The sequence below is a fragment of the Lolium rigidum genome, chromosome 5 (genome assembly GCF_022539505.1).
Source record: "Lolium rigidum isolate FL_2022 chromosome 5, APGP_CSIRO_Lrig_0.1, whole genome shotgun sequence".
Taxonomy (NCBI): Eukaryota; Viridiplantae; Streptophyta; class Magnoliopsida; order Poales; family Poaceae; genus Lolium; species Lolium rigidum.
This window is the reverse complement of record NC_061512.1, coordinates 103,093,896-103,109,624: the sequence shown is the minus strand read 5'-3', so window position 1 is coordinate 103,109,624 and position 15,729 is coordinate 103,093,896. Positions and strand designations below refer to the sequence as shown.

The 15,729-nt window shown below is 43.7% G+C and overlaps 1 non-coding gene across 1 annotated transcript; it reads left to right on the top strand.

Moving 5' to 3' along the window:
* Positions 1–14,329: 14,329 nt before the first annotated feature.
* On the top strand, positions 14,330–14,440 carry LOC124658566. Its single transcript, XR_006989283.1, has one exon. It is a non-coding gene; the product is annotated as a small nucleolar RNA SNORA5 (small nucleolar RNA).
* Positions 14,441–15,729: the final 1,289 nt, after the last annotated feature.

The following is a 15,729-nucleotide window of genomic DNA, read 5'->3' as shown; positions in this document are numbered from 1 at the left end:
CGGTGGAGACGGCGGTGATGATGATGAAGATGATGGTGATGATGATGGAGATGATGTCCAGCTCGATGACGGTGACGATGGCGTCGATTTTCCCCTCCGGGAGGGGATTTCCCCGGCGGATCTCAGCCTGCCGGGGAGCTCTTTTCTCTCTGGTGTTCTCCGCCCCGCAGAGGTGGCTGTGGCTCTTCGCGACGTACCCCCGGAGCTTAGGTTTTCGGGACGAAGGCGTACGCGAAGAAAAGGAGGCGAGAGGGGGCTGTGGGCCCCCTCCTCACAGGGCGGCGCGGCCAGGGCAGGGCCCGCGCCGGCCTATGAGGGGGGCCCATGGCGGCCCTCCTCGGCTCCCACTTTTGGCTACCTCCGTCTTCTGGAAAAATAGGATTTTCAGTATAATTTCCGTCAATTGTTGATCTTCCGAAATATTGCATTCTGACGGTGCTTTTTCCAGCAGAATCCTGGCTCCGGTGCGTGATCCTCCAATAATCATGAAACATGCAAAATAGATGAAATAACATAAGTATCATCTCCAAATATGAAATATATCAATGAATAACAGCAAATTATGATATAAAATAGCGATGCAAATTGGACGTATCAACTCCCCCCAAGCTTAGACTTCGCTTGTCCCCAAGCGAAACTGAACTCGGTAAACAGGACCACATGTTTATGGAGTGAAGAGTCGATAAATCAAATACGGACAAGAAGCATCATATTCATTCACACAAGACATTTTAGTAAACAACTTCCTCATATAACTCAACTTGAAACAAGTATAAGGTAATCACAAATAAAGGTGCATAAAGAATCATAATTGGTGATGGCAAACTTTGTTCTTGGTCAGAGAACAGTTAACAGATTATACTTATCTAGCTTATGTGGCTCATCTTGCATACTCAATCATAATGATCATTGATAACTTTCAAAGCTATATTCATTCAGATAAAACTTGTACTAAACAAGGAAGAGTAAAAGACATGATGAAGCAAATCACAATATAATGGTTTGATCACAACAACTCAAATGCTTGCTTGAGATGGAGGGAAATAGGTGTACTGACTCAACATAAAGTAAAAGACAGGCCCTTCACAGAGGGAAGCAGGGATTAAATCATGTGCTAGAGCTTTTTAAGTTTTGAAATCATATAAAGAGAATAAAAGTAAAGTTTTGAGAGGTGTTTGTTGTTGTCAACGAATGGTAGCGGGTACTCTAACCCCCTTGCCAAATAGACCTCCAAAGAGCGGCTCCCATGAAGGACGTTATCTCCACCAATCAAACGGTTCAATAACAAGAGTATAATTCATAGGCATTTCATTGCGTCTGGAGATATTACCAACCCTTTGACATTCATCACAAGATAAAATAAACTTCCTTGCATCTTTGAAGAGAGTTGGCCAATAAAAACCTGATTGTAGAACCTTTTGCGCGGTTCTATCTCCGGCGTGATGTCCTCCATAAGCACTACCATGACATTTACTCAATATCTCTTGTTGTTCATATTCGGGAACACACCTTCGTAGAATACCATCCACTACTTCTTTATATAAGTGTGGATCATCCCAAAAATAATGCCTCAAGTCATAAAAGAATTTCCTCCTTTGTTGAGCTGAAAAGGTTGGAGGCAAGTACTTGGAAACAATAAAGTTAGTATAATCAGCATACCAAGGACTGTCTCGCGAGCTCACCTTTATTACAGCCAATTGTTCATTTGGAAAACTATCATTAATAGGAACAAGATCATAAGCAATATTTTCCAATCTAGACAAATTATCAGCAATAGGATTATCAGCACCTTTCCTATCTACAATATGTAAATCAAATTCTTGCAAAAGAAGTACCCATCTAATAAGCCTTGGATTAGCATCTTTCTTTGTCATAAGGTATCTAATTGCAGCATGATCAGTATGAATCGTAACTTTTGAATCAACGATATAAGATCTAAACTTATCACAAGCAAAGACTACAGCTAACAATTCTTTTTCAGTAGTAGCATAATTTCTTTGAGCAGCATCAAGAGTTTTACTAGCATAATGAATAACATTCGAGTTTTTTATCTACTCGTTGGCCAAGAACAGTGCGCCTACAGCAAAATCACTAGCATCGCACATAATTTCAAATGGTAAGTTCCAATCAGGAGGTTCAACTATAGGAGCAGTTGTTAAGGCTTTCTTTAGAGTTTCAAAAGCTTCCTTACAATCATCATCAAAAACAAAAGGTACATCTTTTTGAAGAATATTAGTAAGAGGCTTTGAAATCTTAGAAAAATCTTTAATAAATCTCCTATAAAACCCAGCATGACCAAGAACACTACGAATACTTTTACCTTTAACATCCCTAGGATAGGGCATCTTCTCAATTGCTTCAACTTTAGCTCTATCAACTTCAATACCTCTCTCGGAAATTTTATGTCCCAATACAATTCCTACATTAACCATAAAGTGGCATTTCTCCCAATTAAGAACAAGGTTAGTTTCTTCACATCTCTGCAAAACTTTATCAAGGTTTCGCAGGCAATTATCAAAAGAATTTCCATAGACGGAAAAATCGTCCATGAATACCTCTACAATACTCTCACAAAAGCCATGAAAAATAGCAGACATGCATCTTTGAAAAGTAGCAGGAGCATTACATAAACCAAAAGGCATACGTCTATAAGCATAAGTTCCATAGGGACAAGTGAAAGTGGGTTTCTCTTGATCTTTAGTTTTAACAGCAATTTGTGAGAACCCAGAATAACCGTCAAGAAAGCAAAAATGAGTATTTTTAGATAACCTTTCTAACATTTGATCAATAAAAGGCAAAGGGTAATGATCTTTCTTAGTAACCTTATTAACTTTTCGATAATCAATGCACATTCTATACCCTACAACTACTCTTTGAGGGATGAGCTCATCATTATCATTAGGCACAACAGTCATTCCTCCTTTCTTAGGAACACAATGCACATGACTAACCCATCTACTATCAGCAATAGGATATATAATACCAGCTTCAAGGAGTCTTAATACCTCATTTCTTACCACGTCCTTCATCTTAGGAATTAGACGACGCTGAGGTTCAACAACAGGCTTCGCATCGTCTTCCATATTAATGGCGTGTTGGCAAATAGAGGGATAAATCCCCTTCAAGTCATCAAGAGTGTAGCCAATAGCACCTCGGTGTTTCTTCGTATTTCCAATAACCTTTCTTCTTCAAACTCGAAAGCTTAGAACTAATAATAACAGGATATATTTTCTTATCATCAATATGAGCATATTTAAGATTATCGGGCAATGGTTTTAAATCAAAGACAGGATCTTCCTTTGGTGGTGGTGTTGTACCCAAATCTTCCACCGGTAAATCATGCTTAAGAATAGGTTGACGAAGGAAAATTTCATCAAGCTCATCTCTTTCTTCCCTAAAAACTTCACTCTCACTATTCTCCAAATGTTGCTGCAAAGGATTACTAGGAGCAAGAGCAATAGATGCACACTGTTCAACTTTAAAATCACTATTAGGCGAATCAATTTTATAAGGAGTTTTGGTAAATTTAGAGAAGTTAAACTCATAAGATTCACCAGACAAATTTAGTCAAAATTTTCTCTTTCTTGCAATCTATAATAGCTCCACAAGTATTTAGAAAAGGTCTACCAAAAATGATAGGACAATATTTACTAGCAGCAGAACCAAGTACCAAAAAGTCAACAGGATATTTAATCTTACCACATAGAACTTCCACATCTCGAACAATACCAATTGGAGAGATAGTTTCTCTATTAGCCAGCCGAATAACCACATCAATATCTTCAAGTTCACAAGAACCAATTTCGTGCATAATCTCCGTGTAAAGCTCATAAGGAATAGCACTAATACTTGCACCAATATCACATAAACCATAATAACAATGATCACCAATTCTAACAGAGAGCATAGAAACACTAGCTTTCCTAGACTTATTAGGATGCGAAACAATATTAGAAGCATCTTCACAGAAAATAATATGACCATCTTCTACATTTTCAGTCACAAGATCTTTAACAATTGCAACAGCAGGTTCAACTTTTATTTGTTCTTCAGGTTCTATAGGTTTCTTTTCACTTTTATGAACCGCACTATTTATAACAGAGTACTCCTTCATTTTAGCAGGGAAAGGAGTTTTTTCAATATAAGCTTCAGGAATAACATGATCAACCACTACTAGGAAAAAGCCTATAGGTGGAGGCAATATGTGCCGGCGCACCACCTTGCACGTGTGCCGGTGGAAAGTGTTGCCGGCGCACCCCTTTTCCGCCGCGCCGGCGATGGACCTATACTGCCGGCGCACAAAAAAAATTAGTGCGCCGGGGATAAAATTCGAAGAGATCTGGCCGGAAGCAAAAATTTTGGGCACCTTACCCCCGGCGCACCTCTATGGTGGTGCGCCGGTGGTAGACAATTTACCACCAGCGCACCACCATAGAGGTGCGCCGGGAGTAAGTTGCCTAGATTTTTCTCTCCACCCCCCCGCCCCCCAGGAATCGCCTTTTCAGTTTTTGAAAAAATAATAGAAAATGATAGAAAATTCAAAAAATAAAATCCTTTGAAATGTCCATGTAATATGTGATCTAGTTTTAGTGAAAATTTGAAAATTTGAATTTCGATGTATTATGCAAAATGGCGTCATCTTTCGGTAAAACGGGATTTCGGTTGCATACGACCTCCGATGAAAAACTTTTTTATATCAAAATCGATCTACTCGAAATTTCCTATTCGAATTCAACGGCCTATGGCCGTTTGGAGAAAAAATGGATTCGTCAAATTCAAAACAGAAACAGGACTTTTTTCAGATTTAAGATTTGGGTGAAAAAAAGAAAAAAATAGCCCCGGCGCACCACCCTACTTCGAGCGCCGGCGGTAAGGAGTGCTATATAGGCACAACTCAACCCGCGGTGCTCACTTTCCCCTTCTATTTTCCTCCTCCTCCTCCTCCTCCATCTCCTGCTCCTCCTTCTCTATACCGAGCTTCTGCGGCGGCGAGCTACTCCGGCGACCTACTCATCCTCCTCCTCCACCGACGGCCACGACGTCCTCCGACCTCCTCCTCCACCTCCAGCCTCCTCGACATCCTCCGGACTCCTCGACGTCCTCCGGCCTCCTCCAACATCTCCGGCCTCCCCCATCACCGTCGGCCTCCTCCACCACCTCCGGCATCCTCCGGCATCCTCCACCTCCTCCGGGCTCCTCCACCTCCGGCCTACTCCTCCTCCTCTGGCCTACTCCTCCTCCTCCTCCTACACCGGCCCGCCAATCTTGGGAGCTTCCAGCATCCTCATGCACCTCATGCACCTCCTACACTGGCGCATAGACGACAACCACGGTTGAGTAGCTAGATCTAGATCTAGATCTGGATCTAGATTTGAATTTTTTTTGTTTTCTTGTATAACTTACCGCCGGCGAACTAGACAGGTGCGCCGGGGATAACGCGAGATACCGTCGGCGCACCGACTGGTGCGCCGGCAATAAGCTATTATCACCGGCCTGTTCCCACCGGCGGGCTGTAGTGCGCCGGCAATAGCCCATTTTGGTGCGCCGGCAATAAGCCTTTTCCTAGTGAACAGTTTCAACTACAACACATTTATTTATAGATGAATCAATTTTATCTTTATAAGGTTCATGATACTTATCAAAGTTCTTCTTAGGCAATTCATAATGAGAAGCAAAAGCTTTATAAAGATTTGCAGCAACTTGAGAATCAAGACCATAAGTAGCACTCATATTACGAAATTTATCAGTATCCATAAAAGCTTCAATGCATTTATAATCATAATTTATACCTGATTCTCTATCCTTGTCGTTCTCCCATCCTTCAGTATTTTCGATGAAGGATTCAATGTAAATGCTCACAGACAAGTATTCAGGGGGTTTTGATGTAACAGATGAATAAAGTACGAGTAAGTAAAGTGCGAGAGTAATAATTGCAGCGAGTGGCCCAATCCTTTTTAGCACAAAGGACAAGCCGGTTTGTTTACTTATAATGACCAAACGTTCTCGAGGACACACGGGATTTTAGTCTAGTGCTTTCGCTACATACGGCTAATTAATCTTCATTGTTTTGATAAGTGTTGTGTGGGTGAACCTATGCTAATGTACCGCCCTTCCTAGGACTAATACATACTTGTGATTATACCCCTTGCAAGCATCCGCAACTACAAGAAAGTAATTAAGATAAATCTAACCACAGCCTTAAACTCGAGATCCTCGCTATCCCTCCCGCATCGATATACCAACGGGGGCTCGGGTTTCGTCACTCCGGCAACCCCGCAATTGGCAAACGAGTACAAGATGCATTCCCCTAGGCCCATAAAGGTGAAGTGTCGTGTAGTCGACGTTCACACGACACCACTAGAAGAATAACACCACAACTTAAATATCATAACATTGAATATTACTCAACCATACTTCACTACTAACATTTAGACTTCACCCATGTCCTCAAGAACTAAACGAACTACTCACGAGACATCATATGGAACATGATCAGAGGTGATATGATAATGAATAACAATCTGAACATAAACCTTGGTTCAACGGTTTCACTCAATAGCATCAATAACAAGTAGAAATCAACACTGGGAGAGTTTCCCCTATCAAACAATCAAGATCAAACCCAAAATGTTACAGCAGTGACGAGGTGCAGCGGTGGAGACGGCGGTGATGATGATGAAGATGATGGTGATGATGATGGAGATGATGTCCAGCTCGATGACGGTGACGATGGCGTCTATTTCCCCCTCCGGGAGGGGATTTCCCCGGCGGATCTCAGCCTGCCGGAGAGCTCTTTTCTCTTTGGTGTTCTCCGCCCCGCAGAGGCGGCTGTGGCTCTTCGCGACGTACCCCTGGAGCTTAGGTTTTCGGGACGAAGGCGTACGCGAAGAAAAGGAGGCGAGAGGGGGCTGTGGGCCCCCTCCTCACAGGGCGGCACGGCCAGGGCAGGGCCCGCGCCGGCCTATGAGGGGGGCCCATGGCGGCCCTCCTCGGCTCCCCCTTTTGGCTACCTCCGTCTTCTGGAAAAATATGATTTTCAGTATAATTTCCGTCAATTGTTGATCTTCCGAAATATTGCATTCTAACGGTGCTTTTTCCAGCAGAATCCTGGCTCCGGTGCGTGATCCTCCAATAATCATGAAACATGCAAAATAGATGAAATAACATAAGTATCATCTCCAAATATGAAATATATCAATGAATAACAGTAAATTATGATATAAAATAGCGATGCAAATTGGACGTATCAACCATATGAGAAATGGATCCACCAAACATTTCCTTAAGCTTGATCCACATCTCATGAGACGAGTTTCGCTTTATATATATCAAGAACCTACGAAAATTTGGTCTCAAGGAGAATAAAAGCTCATTAGATACTTGAGCTTCAAGATGTAAGTTTTTCTCAACCTCTAAAGATAGATTTTGAGGATCAATCGGAGGAGAAAAACCTACATCTAGAAATTGCTCTATATTTGGACACAAGGTCCAAATATTATAAAGCAAGCAATTTCTCCACAAAAGATAATTTGTGCCATCAAGAATGATTGTGTCATTGTACACTATATTACTAGCCGACATCTTTACTCTCAAGGCGGTGAAGCCTTAAACAAGGAGAGGCCTTTCTCTGATACCAATTGAAAGGACGAGATGTCTCCTAGAGGGGGGGTGAATCGGCATTTTAAAAACTCTTACGGATTTGGCTTGTAAGAATGCGGAATTAAACTAACGTTTATTTTACAAGCACAAATCCTAAATATGCTAGGCTCACCTAAGTGCAACAACAACAACTATAGCTAAGCAAGATAGGCACATGATATATGTAGCACAAGTGATAGCAAGATATATGTACTTCAAACACGATGGCTATCACAAAGAAAGTAAGCTCAGGTATAGAAATAACCGAGGCACGCGGAGACGAAGATGTATTCTCGTGTTCCCTTCCTTTGCAAGAAGGTACATCACGTTTGGAGGAGTGGAGGTCCCACGAAGGATTCCCCAACGCCACGAAGGCTCACCCTATTCTCCGAGCCTATCCCACGAAGGAATAGCCCTTTCCTTATGGCTAGCTTTTCCTCCACTCCGGAGATGGCAAGCTCCACAACCACTTCACAAGCTCCACGAAGGAGATGCCCGGGCCCTTCACAATCTTCCACGAAGAGGTCACCGGGACACCAACCAAGCCAACTAGGAGGTCACCCTCCAAGAGTAACAATCTCACAGTCTCTCACTCGAACAAATCGTGGTGGAGAGCTCAACACTATGCAATGATACAAAGCAAGAACACTAGAGGTGTTCAAATCCTTCACACTCAAATCTCACCAAAGCAACAAATGCTAGGATGAGATTAGTGAGGAAGAAAAATGGAGGAAATCAACAAATGACTCCAAGATCAAGATCCCAAGAGTTCCCCTCACTAAGAGGAGAAATGGATTGGTGGAGGTTGTAGATCTAGATCTCCTCTCATAGATCCCTCAAGAATGAGCAAGAATCATGGGAGGGAAGGGAGAGGAAGCAAGCTCAAGAGGTTCAACAATGGTGGTCAAAAACGTGCTCAAGAACCCTAGAAAACTGTTGGGGAAGAAGCCCCTTTTATAGCCAAGACCGTTTGGGGCAGATCTGGGAGTTTTTCGTGCAGCCTGGTGTGAGACCTGGCCAGACCGGACCTGAGACCGGGCCGCCTGGCGTAGGAGCTGGTCCGACTGGGCCAGAGACCGGGCCACAGACCAGACCATAGACCGGGCCGCCTGGTGAGAGGGCTGGTGTGATGGGGCCACACACCGGGCCGCCTGGTCCAATCCGGAAAACATGTTTTACAAAAACCATGATAACTTTTGCGTCCGGACTCCGATTTCGATGATCTTGGGCTTGTTGGAATCAGAACAACAAGCCCTACAACTTTATGCATAGAAACATCATCGTCCACCCACGGAATAAAAACCACAAGATGAATGTTTTGACCTATCTATAAAAGAGACACCGGTAAAACATCCAAGCTCGAAACCGCAATAGAAGATGCATATGGATTCCGTTTTTGATAAACTTGGGCTTGTTGTAAAGCTAGAAACAAGCTCAAGAACCTCACGCAGAGAAACACAAGAAACAACAAGATTTATGGAATGCAAAGCATGCAAATGGTTGAGCTCCCTAAGACGATGTGATCAACACTAGTAGGGAAACGCTTATAGGTGGAGCTTAGTTCTGTGGCGCACCACAAAAAATGCGCCACAGAAAGCTTTTTGTGGCGCACCAGAAAGGATGCACCACAAAAATAGCTTATTTTTGTGGCGCACTACTAAACCGTGCGCCAAAGAAATTATGTGGGGCCCACATCCTGCCACCACCAATAATTTATTTAGTTATTTCTGTGGCGCACAGGGCATGCTGCGCCACACAAATAAGTGTTTCTGTGGCGCACTGGTTCTGGTGCGCCACAGAAATAATTGATTCTGTGGCGCACCTGTGCTGGTGCGCCACAGAAATAGCGCCTTTTATATCATCCCGTACCCCCTCCCCCGCCCGTACTTCTTCTTCCTCCTCCACCCCTCTTCCTCTCCCTACCTCCGCGCGCCGCTGCCTTCCATGGTGAGTGTCGCTGTCGCCGCTGCCTTCCTCCGCGATGGCCACATGCCGCCACGCTCCACCCATCCCCGCCACCAGCAGCACAAGCCGCTGCGGCATGGAGAAGGAGGGGCCGCCGCATCAAGGAGGAGGGGCTGGCTCCGCGTCAAGGAGGAGGAGCCGCCGCGTCTTCCTCCTCCTCCACCCCTGCCGTCATCGTCAACCTCCTCCTCCACCCCTATCGTCGGTGAGCTCCACCTCTCCCCTCCCCTCCCTCTTCCTCTACCCCTGCTCGATCTGGATGTGCTGTTGTTGTGCTCTGGATGTTGTTGTGCTCGATCCGGATGCCTGTTGTCTGCTCGTTGTGCTCTGGATGTTGTTGTGCTCGATCCGGATATATTATTTCCATTCTCTCGCTCGTGATGATGAATCATGTGGATGATGAGCCTCTTGTATTGAATTGGCAGCAATTTATAGTCCTAGCTTGCTCTAAGATTCTACAGAATGCAGAAATAGTACTACTAGTTGTTTGCCAGTATTAGCACAAATGGTTACTGCTGATTGAAGATGCTTGTGTTTGTGTTGTTGTAAGTTTGGAGCAAGCAGCTGGCATGGCATGTGAGAGAGAACATGAGAGAGTTCTTGGGGTCAGAGATGATGGCAACATCAGCACTGGTCCTACACTGGCCCTTCTTTGAATTAGTAAGATCAAGTAGTGGCTTGAGTTCCTGTTGGTAATCAATACCAACAAAGAGCTACTTCATTTTAAGTAGAATTTATTTTAAGGACACTAGCTAGATTAGAGGGGCAAAAGATTGCTGCTTTGTTGCCTATGATAATGGATCATCAAATGTTTCCCTTTGTCCCTGGTTACCTCCTTAATTGATGCCTTATGATCCAAATGATCCAAGTCCCTTGCATGATCCCATTTGTCCCTAATGTTGCTTAAGATGAATAAATTCCCTCTAATCACCATTTGGAGATCAAGACTAGTTCTTGATTTCCATTAGCTAGACTCCAATACTAAAAATGTCTCCCAAATATGGAGACAAACATTTTAACATTACCCCAATGTTATTTCTCTCAAATGGATAGTTTCTGATGGTATGCTTGCTCCTCACTGCTTTATCAATTCCCTATTGATCCTAAGTACCCATGAATATCTTGTGGCTGTTCAAGTTTCAATGTTGGCCTTTATTCTTGGTAGCTCAAAGTGTCATGCACATGTGGCTTTTACCTTATGGGTGTACTATTATTCTGGGCCTCTCCTATTTAACTATATGGTTAAATTATCTGTTTGTCTTTTGTTAATCTCTCGGTGGCTGACAGTAACTAAATAAGCTTATGCTTAATTAGTCAGATGTTGAATTAGTAAGATCAAGTAGTGGCTTGAGTTCCTGTTGGTAATCAATACCAACAGAGAGCTATTATTTTAAGTAGAATTTCTTTTAAGGACTCTAGCTAGATTAGTGGGAAAAAAGATTGCTAATTTGTTGCCTATGATAATGGATCATCAAATGTTTCCCTTTGTCCCTGGTTGCCTCCTTAATTGATGCCTTATGATCCAAATGACCCAAGTCCCTTGCATGATCCCATTTGTCCCTTATGTTTCTTAAGATGAATAAATTCCCTCTAATCACCATTTGGAGATCAAGACTAGTTCTTGATTTCCAATAGCTAGACTCCAGTATGAATGCCACTGTGGTATCCTTTGAAGAAAATGGGAAGTTTCTGAAGGTTTAAAAGACTAGGTGATGCTAGGTTATTAAGTTGGCTGTCAAGGTTGGTTTTATCTGGTTAACTTGGATAGGCTATGTGGGGATATTCACTTTGGCTCATAGGAGCATTTGCTCCCACTATGTGAATCTACATTTTGAAGTGTCAAAAAATTCTAAAGTAAAAATTTTCATGTACATCTACACATTTTATGTTCGTGCACAAGTTTTCAAAAGAAACTAAAAAAAATTGTGGCTCCTGTAAAAAAGACAAATTTTGATGCTATAACACGACTACGTACAGGACATTTTTTTGTCTTTTTTGTACACGCCACATAAAATGTTGTTTCTCCATGAAAACTTGTGCACTAACAAAGAATGTCACGATGTACACCAAAAAATTTATGTCAGAATTTTTTGACATTTTTAAAATTATTTTTTAATTATTTTGTATAATGGGAGCATTTGCTCCTATGAGCCAAAACGCCACCTCCGGCTATGTGTTCTTTCTTACTTATGCATATCCATCTCTACTGGATTGACTAGCTCAGGCTTGGCCTCTCTCTTGCCAGCATCACTTGGTTACTACCAAGTGATGAGTAATCCCTTATGGTACCCCGGCTTTGTTTTGAACTCAACTGAGTAATGATAAATTTCTATTTCTTGTTGGCTTTGATGAAAATAGAGATATCCACATTAGGGGATCATGTAAATGAATGCCACTGTGGTATCCTTTGAAGAAAATGGACTGCTTCGATGGTTTTAAAAGGCTAGGTGGTGCTAGGTGATTAAGTTGGCTACCTAGACTTGTCTCATCCGGTTAGTCGGGATATGCTATGTGTTGTTGCTTGTTTAGGCATATCTATCACTTACTTGGATTTACTCGGTTCTTGATTGGCCTCTCTTTTGCCAGCATCACTTGGTCTATATACCAAGTGATGAATAATCCCTTTGGAGCATCTCGCTCCATGCATGCTATGTGTGTTTGAGCATCTTGACTTATGTCACCATGGTTGTCTGGTTTGGTGGTGTTTTTGTACTTGCCGATGATTAGATGGTTGGTCGATCACTCATACACTCGGGGTGGAGCAAGTGAGCTCTGGTGTGATGGCACAAATATCAATATCTTGTGCATCCTACCCGGCCTCACTTACTCCATCCCTGGATGTTAATATTTGTTTCGACCAACAAAGTATGAGGCATTCCATTTAGTTCATACTAGCTACTTCTTAATTGCATTGGCCTTTCTTCCATTTTAGTGCCGATGATTAAATTGTTTGGCCACTTGTACACTCGGGGTGGGGCCGAGTGAGCCTGGTGCGATGGCACAAATATCAATCTCTTGTGCATCCTACCCGGCCTCGCTCGACCCCATCCCCGAATGTTAATATTTCTTTCGACCAACAAAGTATGAGGCATATGATATCTAGTTGAGATACCACTTGGCTCTTTCTTCCATTTTAGTGCCGATGATCAGAATGTTTGGTCACCTATACGCCGCAATATACTTTGTAGACGGGCCCCCTTTCCCCGGCCGCCGTTCCGTGAACGAGTCCTTGACGAGACAACAACGCCGACCTGCCTCTCCGGCGCAGAACCACGCCAGTCCCAGCCGCCTCCCTTGTGGCCGCGTCTCCTGCGCTCTGCGCTTTTCTCCATGGCCGGACCACAATTGGACACATCGAGGGAATAATGATAATCGCCATCACCACTATCGTCAGACTCCACAGGTGTAGAGTACTTTGCAGCAGATGCCACTTTTCTTCTCTCGCCGTCCAGTGAACGAGTCCTTGATGCAAAGACCGTGTCGGCCTCCCTAGCATCATGCCGACCCCTGTTGCCGCGCTTCAGGCCGTGTCTCCCGCGCCCTGCACTCTTCGCCTTCTTGCCCGGTGAACCAATAGACTGATCGTTGGAATAAGAAAGCCGATGACGGTCGATCGCAATCTAATCTTGCGACCGGCCACCATCGGTTTCCTTATTCCAACGATCAGTCTATTGGTGCACCGGGCAAGAAGGCGAATAGTGCAGGGCGCGGGACACACGGCCTGAAGCACATCAACACGGGCCGGCATAATGCTGGGCAGGCCGGCACGGTCTTTGCATCAAGGACTCGTTCACTGGACGACGAGGGAAGAAAAGTGGCATCTGCTGCAAACTGCTATGCACCTGTGGAGTCTGGCGATAGTGGTGATGGAGATTATCATTATTCCCCCGGTGAGTCCAATCGTGGTCCGGCCATGGAGAAGAGCGCAGGAGACGCGGCCACAAGAGAGGCGGCTGGGACTGCCGTGGTTCTGCGCCGGAGAGGCAGATCAGCGTTGTTGTCTCGTCAAGGACCCGTTCACGGAACGGCGGCCGGGGAAAGGGGGTCCTTCTGCAAAGTATACTGCGACGTATACTGCAACTATGGTTTCTGACCATAGTATTTGTGTTGACCAACAATGTATGAGACACTTATCCATTTTGTCATTCCATTTGCTTTGGTATTTTCAAAATGCCGATGATTAAAATGTTTGGTCACCGTACACTTGGGTGGCGTAAGTGAGCCTGGTAAGATAGCACAAATATCAATCTCTTGTGCATCAGACTTGGTCTCACTTACGCCATCCCTGAATGTTAATATTTGTGTTGACCAACTATGTATGAGGCATTTATTCCATTTCTCTTGTGCATCGGACTTGTTGGTCTCACTTTCTTCCATTTTAATCATAGTAGGAACCGGATGAAGACCCCGATGCAAGCGAGCCTGGTGGGTAGAGAGGAGGGAGCAAAGGAGGAACCGGATGAAGACTACTTTGTATCTCGAAATTGTGAAATTTGTATGAATTAAGACTTGTATGCAAAACATTTGACACTTACCACTATATATGTATCTCGATCGGGCTCTAAGTACTGTGATGATGATGTATAATGTTGCTATGTTATATGTGTCCATATTATATCTGTCTATCTGTCTATATTATACCTGTATACTGTGTACAAAACCTGTATAAAACCAGTATAATACATCAGGAGCATAAAATCGAGTATACCTATGCATTGTTCTGTGGCGCACCAAAATAGAATTCAGTCGCGCACCTATTTCTGTGGCGCAGCTGGTCCATATGCGCCACAGAACACCTTAATTCTGTGGCGCATGGTCTGGTGCGCCACAGAAACCCTATTTTTGTGGCGAAGTTTCTGTGGCGCACCGCCCATGCGCCACAGAATCATGTTTTCGTGCGCCACTGATGAGGCTTTTCCTACTAGTGCAAGTTACCCAACCGAAAGCCCCTCTTGATAGTGCGGCTATGTATCCTATAACCCGGTCTCCCAACAACCATCTTGAGACCGGTAAAAGGAAAACCTAGCAAGGCCATACCTTTGCCTTGTGCATCCCGCTTGATCTTGATGATAGCTCTTCAAGCTCCACTCAAGCCGGAATGCCTCACTTGATCATTGTTGCTTCGTGAAGACTCACAAATGCTCCCCCATACACCATGATGGAAAAGCTCCATTGATGCACATCTTCACATGTCCATTATCACCAAAATGGACGGTAAGCTTCAAGCATATGATCCTCTTGAGATGCTCAATCTTGAACTTGCCCAACTCAACCTTGATGACGATCACCACTTGACGTCATCCTCTCATGGGCTATATGAGATCTCACTTTTGATGGATGCCCATGGAAAGATACCTAACCCACATAGACAACACAAGGGAACATATATGATGAGTTAGTTCATAAAGCATGATTCACATGGCTTACCATACCACATGACTTCTCGTGGCACATTCTTCATGCTTCATGTGTTGATCAAACTGGAATCTATTCTTCACTCTTTGTATTGGTCAACCTTGTATATTCTCATGCTCTATCATACTATCTTGAGGTGTTGTTATCACCAGAATTTGACCGGATCAGAGGTGGGCCGCGATTGGAGATGGGCTTGAAGAATATACATGGAAGAAATACATGAATCGGCCTTATATGCAAAGTTTGGGCTAGTTTGCCCGTGTATCTGTAATATAGTAGGATACGTGTCGGTTAGATAGAGTTTGGGCTCGTGCCCGGTTGGGATTATTCCCACGTTAGAAAGTCTACGGACTATAAATATGTATCTAGGGTTTATGAAATAAACAACAATCACGTTCACCACAAACCAATCTAGGCGCATCGCCAACTCCCTTGTCTCGAGGGTTTCTTCCGGGTAAGCATCATGCTGCCTAGATCACATCTTGCAATCTAGGCAGTACACGTTTATTCGCTGTTCATGCGTTGCTCGTACTGAAGCCTTGTTGATGGCGAGCAACGTGGTTATCATAGATGTGTTAGGGTTAGCATTGTTCATCGTATCATATGCTGTCGTCGTGCAACCCTTAGACGTCTAGCCGCCCTTACACCTGTCTTAGGTGTAAGGGCGGCACCCCGCTTGATCATTATTTAGTAGATCGGATCCGTTATGAT